We start from the raw sequence: 6,755 nt of genomic DNA, 5'->3' as shown, positions 1-6,755 counted from the left end.
CGCGGTGCGCGCCGTCAGTTAGTATAAATGCAGCCTTAGATGTGATATATATATATATATATATATATATACTACTATATATAATAACACTTCAGTCATTGAATTTTGTGCCAAGTATCAACATTTTAAGGAGCAAAATCGGTAAAAAAAAATATCAAACAAAACAATCCAGTTGCAGTCCTGATTTTTTTTATTTGCTAAATGTAGCTGTAAATTTGTCACAGTTTTGCTCCATAATTCCCCAATAGGACACGCTGTACGTGAGGCTGTGACTCTGTGAGTGTGTGTGAGGATGTGAGTCTGTGCATCTGTAAACTGCGAGTGTGTGAGGCTGTGAGTCTCTGAGTGTGTGTGTCTGTCTGTGAGCTGCGAGTGTGTGAGGCTGTGAGGCTCTGAGAGTGTGTGTCTGTCTGTGAGCTGCGAGTGTGTGAGGCTGTGAGTCTCTGAGTGTGTGTCTGTCTGTGAGCTGCGAGTGTGTTAGGCTGTGAGTCTCTGAGTGTGTGTGTCGGTCTGTGAGTTTGTGTGTGAGGCTGTGAGTCTCTGAGTGTGTGTGTCGGTCTGTGAGTTTATGTGTGAGGCTGTGAGTCTCTGAGTGTGTGTATCTGTCTGTGAGTTTGTGTGTGAGGGTGCGTTGGCTCCCCCCGACTGTACCTCTCCATCCCCATCCCCCTCCACGTGATAGTCCGCGCACGCGCACCGGGCAGCCCGGGTGACGTCACGTCTGCCCTGCCTCTCTGCTGAGCTGCCAAAACTGTGCTCTGAGTCTGAACTAAACTTGGCTGCGGGCCGAGCTATGAACGCCCGCTCCAGCTAAACTCCGCTCCTGCAGCCTCTCTGCACTCCTTCCACAGCCACATGCACTTGCACTGGAAAGCTGCTCATAGACAGCCAGGCTGAGCAGCAGCAAACACACACAGACACACACACACTCACACACACACACACACACACACAAAAGAATAAGGGGGGGGGAAGCCCACCACCCTGACCCCCACCTTAAATTTTTTTTTTTTGAATGATAAAATAAACCCAATAGGATGGTGGCATCAGCCTGGCAGAGGACAGGGCTGGGTGGTGCAGGAGAATAAGCCTGCTGTCTGCACAGGGAGCCAGTGACTGGGCACGGATCTGCACTGTCTGTGCCTATTGTCTGCAAGGAGAAATTGAAGATGAAAACGGTAAGGGGGCACTTTTGATATTCAACATATAACACTTCTGACCCGAAAATAAATGCATATTCTCTCGGGGGAAGAGGGGGGCTTTTCTTTTTTCTATAAGCTTTTTTTATGCCTGAAATCAACCAGACTTGTAATAAGGCAAATTATTGTTCTGCATATACTGTATAATTTTGGTGCAATTTTTTTTTTTGGGGGGGGGGGGGGGGGAGTGGTTGGGTAATACAAATAATTTGGGCACACTAAATATGAACATTTTATATATATATAAACATATATATATAAATTTAAAATCAGATTTGCATATTATTATTATTGTTATATTCTCTGTAGTTCTATGCAGTAATAATACTTATTGTACCTAAATACATCATATTGTCATTATTATCATGATTGCTAAAACATTATTTGAGGGGGAAACGAACTGATCAAGAACGAACTGCTTTACTCACAAAAAAAAAGTATATCGTACACAGCACGAGTTGTTAAAGAAAACCAATGCTAGGAGAATATTGCTTGCCCACAGGGCTGACAATCTGATTGCTGTTCAGTGACAGCAGAAAATAAAATACCTCTCCGCCGTTCACAAGTGGGGGGAAAAGCGTTTATACTTCATGTTAAAAAAAAAGTCTGTTTAAGAAGTCAGACAAGTGCATAGTTTGTGTCTGGACTCAGAGGGGCAGCATTAATGTGTTCGTTCAGTCTGATGCTCTAGGATATGTTAAGCTCTTAATAGGCTAATCAAAGAGATGTAAGCGTGTGGTTTTGATTTCCTTCTGGCCACTTGGGATTTGCTAGACTCTTAACACCAGTCTCATATCTGTGTGTGTGTGTGTTTGTGCTAGGAAGGCACAGAGTTCATTGGGATCTCTTGAATTGTCTTTTGTTTGTTTTTTCCTGGGGGGGGGGGGAGTTTATGTGGGGTGGTACACCCCTTGAATTTACCTATACATGCCATTTGGGTGACAGAGAACTGTACCAAGTACTGGTGTGAAAAGATTGTACTTGTGAATACTTATTTCTGCCTGACAGCGATCCATAGGTGAGTGATGAGCAGCTCAGTGGTAATGTCATTGCCTTTGAAGTGGGGGGAGATTGGTTCGACTCTAGTGTCAGCTCTCCTTGTGACGCTGGGCAAATCACTTAATCCCCTGTGCCTACAGGGCAGGTACTCATTGTGCCAGGAAATATTCTAAGTACAGCGCTGTGTACACTGTCAGTACTGCAAAAAAAAAGAAATGATATATTATGTTAAAAATAATATTATTTATTATATATAGTTTGGCAAAACCCATTCCTCCAATTGGTTGTTTCTAGGTACCTAATTATTGTAGGCTCTTGCTCAATTCTATTAGGAAAGTCCTCAGTATAACACCCTCCTAGTTCCAGTATCCAAGGTATATCTATGAAAAATCACTTACCTGTGTGTCTGTGGATGTGCTTATTTCTTCCTGCAGCAGTGCAGCGGTGAGGGAGCTCAGAGAGAGAGAGAGGGATTGTTATTATTTGAGCTGCCGGTGTGTAAGACAGTTTGGGTGGATGCCAGCTGTCTGGGTCACACGCGTTTTATCCAAATAGATTTAGCGCTGCTGATGGATGATAACGGGAAGATCAGCTGGAGCTAAGCTCGGCTCTTCCCTCTGTCTGCGATTTGCCATTTTCTTCCCTTTCAGAAAAAGAAATGGTAGAGTGTGACGGAAGGAGGGAATGGGGCGTTTAACAAACGTGTCTCCAGTTACTTCATATACGACACTGCGCTAGTGTACGTAGTAGAGAAGTATAGTCTTTAACTACATATCTGCTCCGGAAAGCTTGAAATGCAAAGATTTGGCACCTGGTGCATAGCGAGATAAAGTGACAGAGTGTTACCGAGACTCCAAACGGGGACTTTGCCATGAAAAAGCTCATTCTTTGTTTTTAGTATTGCGTGCATATGAGTGACGATTAATAAAAAAAAGCCATCTCCAAATAATAGTTATTTGCAGTGTCACTATTACATATTAGCAGTAACGGGTGAATCTAAGAGTTGAGGGGGAGCAGTGGGATTTTTCTGGAAAGAATCATTTCCAGTTTTGTTTATAATTCTTTCTGTGATGTTTTTTAAGGTCACCGCTGCTTATTTTGGACAGTCTGCATCTAGCAATAAAAATGACAGCTCAGAGAGGGCTTGGCAGGGCTTGAGGACAAGATTCATTAGAGCAGCGGCAACATCTATTCTCTTTGGGTGACCAACTTGACATGGTTCTTCATGTTGGAAACTTGCCTTTATGTATTAAGTAGGACATCTGTTACGTTAAGAGGCAAAGTGCAAAGTTCTAGTTGAAACCTTTCTCATAAAGAAATGTGAATTCATTATGGGTTGATTCATTGTGGGTGGTGATACCTCTGAAGGGACCAATGTAAGAATTCCTTGTAGATTTAATTATACAGCAGCTTTTCAGCATATATATATATATATATATATATATAATATAATATATATATATATATATATATATATATAATATAATATATATATACACACTGTATCTCAAGACTGCTAAGCATTTTGTTTTATGACATTGGATGACATCTCTGCTTTTCAACCTATGCAGACACTTATATTTTGTATTACTGCTATAGGGAGGATTGTGTAAGCCGTGGCCTCCTGAACCAGTAATATTTTTCCATGTCCAGTATGTTACCTGTAATGTAATTTGTTTTGATATATTTGCTCTCCCTCTGTTACCCTCCCTCGCTATCTCCCTGGTAACCACTCCTACTGCTTGTCGCTGCTGCTGTTGCTGTTGCTGCTGTCTAGTAATGTGTGATCTGCAGGAAATGCTCACTTTAGTGAGGTGAGAACAGGGCATACGGAATTTAATTAATGTTTCCCAGCTTGGACCCTGCAGCATGGGGAAAAAAGTATACTGCAACACAGCAAGGAGCAAGCTGATTGCTCCTGAATCTTTTGGACAGTTGAAACATTAGGCTGTGTATAGTTCAGGATTCATTGTAACCTCTGCAATACAAGTCTACTAGAGTCTCCTCTTGAGCCTTAGGCCTGGGCCATAGAGGGGGGGAGCCGTGCTGAGGCGAGCGGACGCTGAGGCTCGCCTGCAGAAGCTGGGCGATTTCATGCCCATACAGGCGAGCCAGCGTCCGCGATCGGAGGTGGGGGGAGACTGTAGGGAGGCGGGGCAGTGACGTCGCTGGGCCAATCGCCCGCGACGCACTGACGTCAACGTTTCAGCCGACAGCGCGCTGAAAAACAGCTTGGCGCTCGGCTGAAACCTCCAACTCCTCCGCACGCCTGCGGACGCTCGCGTGAGCCCCCTCTCAAGGCATCCTCATTGAGGATGCAGGGGCTCAGCGCGGAGTGTCCGCACGCCTCAGCACGGCCTGTCCATCTATGGACACGGCCTTAGGCCGCGATTATAGTGAGTAAGTGTCTCGGGACCAGGAGTCCCCCGCAGCTGAATATAGGGCGGTTCAGCTCTGTAACAAATAAATAAAATGCAGGTTAGTTATCGTGGATTGCTCCTTTAAAACAAAATAACTTCAGTCACATTGAGAAACCTCCCACCCCACATATAATGCATTTGTTGTGGGTCAGATCTAAGATGACTACTTCAATTGCGTTTACCTACTCTCTCTTGAAATGTTAAGAATTCTAACGTAAAGACATTTGTTCAAGCTGGGAAAGGATAATAAAGGTAATTTTTAGCACATGTTTGTTAGAGTGAATGCACCTTTAAATAAATTATATGGAGTGCATGATGAAAAACAATCATAACTGGGTTTTATGTTTCCACCAAAAATCTGCAAGCTCATATTGGGTTTCCCATCATTAATTTTATATTATATATGGATCAACGCTGATTCTGTCTACCAGCGTTGGCATCTCCCCAATGGCTTTTTTTTGTGTGTGCTGGGTCGCAAGTCTCTCTTATCCTCTTTGCTCCTATAGCCTTTTGTCTGGGTGACATTAGCTTCCCTATCCCATGGATGTATTTAGCAGCTTTCTTACTCTGGGTCCTCTTTTATCCCCCCTACGGCTTTCAATCTCCGCTTTGCTCCTTGTGCATCCGTACTCTGTGACGTTCCCTTCTGAAGATTCTAGGTAGACACACTTGTTGAAAAAGACATAGAGTAATGGCTGAGAGTGAGTTGGGTGAGAGATTCAGGTGCACATTGTTGATCCATATATATGAGACGTTGAAATCCTGTACCCACCCATGGACAAATACTATTCACTTATCTTACTTCCATTGATTTAGTTAAACTGGTAATAATGTAAACCTTTGCAGTGCATACTGTATGCACCTCCAGCGCTGAAAGGGCTTAGAAAAAAACGAACCCATATGGCTCTTCTTCTTCCCATTCCCCCCCACAGATATAAAGTAGACTTTGCCCACTTGTTTGCGCTTGTCCTTTTCCAGAAGAGTGTTCCTCTCCTAAATATCTATTGTAGTTGAGTGCTTCCCCAGACTTCCTTTTGGCAGTAGTTAGGGAGGGGGGAGTTTGGTCAAGAATCTGTTTCCAATATTTACTATGCAAGGGAGAAGAGAAAAAATGTGCGTTAGGTTCAGATTTTTTTGATTTTTTTTTTTTTATCAAAACAGAAGCATTTGCAGCAGACATATGTCTGGAGAGCGAGGACAGCACTGGACGGGTACGCAAATGAAAAAAAAAAAAACGTACTTAAGTCAATTGGGAATCTGTACACTGGGGCTTCCTTAACCCATATTTACCTTGGAGGCAAAATGATAAATGCATACAGATGTGGACAGCAGCCTTTATGAGAACAGGTGGTGTCTTTCTTGCATTCTTTTTAAAAGGTAATCCTTTTTTGGGAGGCTCAAACATGACCCTCTTTCACCCTCAGTGTATTCCGCTTGGTTGTCAACAGACATAAATACCTGGCGAGGTATGTCTTGGCAGTAAATCAACAGTGATCATTAACCCATTCCCATTTTGAGTGTGAGACTGATACATTTTGCTTGTCTCTCACGTTCCTGGGGGAAATTTCAAGCTCGCTGGGACTTGTAGGACCTCGGTAAATACCTTCTCATATAATTCTGCCAGTGCTGGCCCCTGCTGGCAGTGCTTTTAATGCAAAGCGACCAATTCTTCCATCCAGTCAATAAAATCTCCTATTATGAGACTGCTTGTGACGGAGAAGACTTCAAGAATAATTTGTATTGTGAGTTAATTGCTGAACTTTCACTGGTATCTTTTCTTGCTTTTCTCGGTAGTGTGTCGAACATCTTCATAGCATTAGCAGCCATTTAAAAATGTGTATACAAAATACTTCTGGTGTTTGTTAAAAGCACATTTGGCCTAAGTTTGCAAATAAGATTTGCTTGGTTATCTAGTGCCTGTGAATCCTAAATTAGTCTTCAGCTCTAGCAAATGAAAATACAACTAATGAGCACATTCACATGTCTCAGACGTCTCATCAAACCTGCCTTTCCCCGTTATCTCTTAGGGTGCAATGCTTCCACTGCAGTCAGGGATTCAGCAATCCCTCTAGCCAATTAGGCGAGGGTTGGCCGTGACCAATCACCTCACTGAGGTCTCTGGGCCGCCGTCATGGCC

The 6,755-nt window shown here is 43.2% G+C and overlaps 1 protein-coding gene across 4 annotated transcripts in view; it reads left to right on the top strand.

Moving 5' to 3' along the window:
- Positions 1 to 750: 750 nt before the first annotated feature.
- Positions 751 to 6,755, top strand: part of ADAMTS6 (ADAM metallopeptidase with thrombospondin type 1 motif 6) — a 283,143-nt gene continuing 277,138 nt past the window's right edge. For all 4 annotated transcript variants that reach the window (XM_075590050.1, XM_075590029.1, XM_075590040.1 and 1 more), the window contains exon 1: positions 751 to 1,178. The gene's annotated coding sequence lies outside the window, so the exon portion shown is untranslated. The remainder of the gene's footprint in view (positions 1,179 to 6,755) is intronic.

The sequence above is a fragment of the Ascaphus truei genome, chromosome 1 (assembly GCF_040206685.1).
Source record: "Ascaphus truei isolate aAscTru1 chromosome 1, aAscTru1.hap1, whole genome shotgun sequence".
NCBI lineage: Eukaryota > Metazoa > Chordata > Amphibia > Anura > Ascaphidae > Ascaphus > Ascaphus truei.
The sequence above is the reverse complement of the archived record's forward strand: the minus strand, read 5'-3'. Positions and strand labels throughout refer to the sequence as shown.